The 977-nt window shown below is 42.1% G+C and overlaps 2 protein-coding genes across 2 annotated transcripts in view; both read left to right on the top strand.

Annotated features, from left to right (window-relative positions):
- LOC147817281 (uncharacterized) overlaps positions 1-977 on the top strand; it is an 82,274-nt gene that overhangs the window by 17,600 nt on the left and 63,697 nt on the right. The window lies entirely within an intron of this gene.
- Positions 1-977, top strand: part of LOC111646888 (uncharacterized) — a 32,582-nt gene that overhangs the window by 825 nt on the left and 30,780 nt on the right. The gene's annotated exons all lie outside the window — the stretch shown is intronic.

The following is a 977-nucleotide window of genomic DNA, read 5'->3' as shown; positions in this document are numbered from 1 at the left end:
CTCTATCTATAAAAATACATACAGTCATGGCCAAAAATATTGGCACCCCTGCACTTCTTTCAGATAATGCAGCATTTCTCCCAGAAAATTGTTGCAATTAAAAATGCTTTTGTATTCACATGTTTATTTCTTTTGTTTGCATTGGAACAACACAAAAAAGCAGAGAGAAAAGCCAAATCTGACATCATTCTAAACAGAACTCCAAAAATGGACTGGACAAAATTATTGACACCCTCAACTTCATATTTGGTAGAACACACTTTGGAAAAAATTACTGAAATCAATCGCTTCCTGTAACCATGAATGAATTTATGAAACCTCTCTACTGGAATTTTGGGCCACTCTTCTTTTGTCAACTGCTCCAGGTTGCTCAGATTTGATGGGTGCCTTCTCCCAACTGCTGTTTTGAGATCTCTGCACAGGTGTTCTATGGGATTTAGATCTGGACTCATTGCTGGCCACTTCAGAACTCTCCAGCGCTTTGTCTTAAACCATTTTTGGGTGCTTTTTGAAGTATGGTCTGGGTCATTGTCCTGCTGGAAGACCCATGACCTCTGATGGAGACCCAGCTTTCTGACACTGGGTCCTACATTGCGCTCCAAAATTCTTTGGTAGTCTTCAGATTCCATGATGCCATGCACACAGTCAAGGCATTCAGTGCCAGAAGCAGCAAAGCAACCCCAAAACATCTGTGAACCTCCACCATGCTTGACCGTAGGGACCGTGTTCTTTGCTTTGAAGATCTCATTTCGTTTTCTGTAAACAGAACAATGATGTGCTTTACCAAAAAGCTCTATTTTGGTCTCATCTGTCCACAGGACGTTCTCCCAGAAGGATTTAGGCTTCCTCAAGTAAGTTTTGGCAAACTCTAGTCTGGGTTTTTTTATGTCTCTTTGTCAGCAGAGGGGTTCTCCTGGGTCTCCTACCATAGCATCCCATTTCATTCAGATGGTGACAGATAGTGCGAGCTGACACTG

This window comes from Seriola lalandi, unplaced genomic scaffold, assembly GCF_002814215.2.
Source record: "Seriola lalandi dorsalis isolate HSWRI2012SDOR001 ecotype SW California unplaced genomic scaffold, Sedor1 jcf7180002054977, whole genome shotgun sequence".
Classification (NCBI taxonomy): Eukaryota; Metazoa; Chordata; class Actinopteri; order Carangiformes; family Carangidae; genus Seriola; species Seriola lalandi.
The sequence above is the reverse complement of the archived record's forward strand: the minus strand, read 5'-3'. Positions and strand labels throughout refer to the sequence as shown.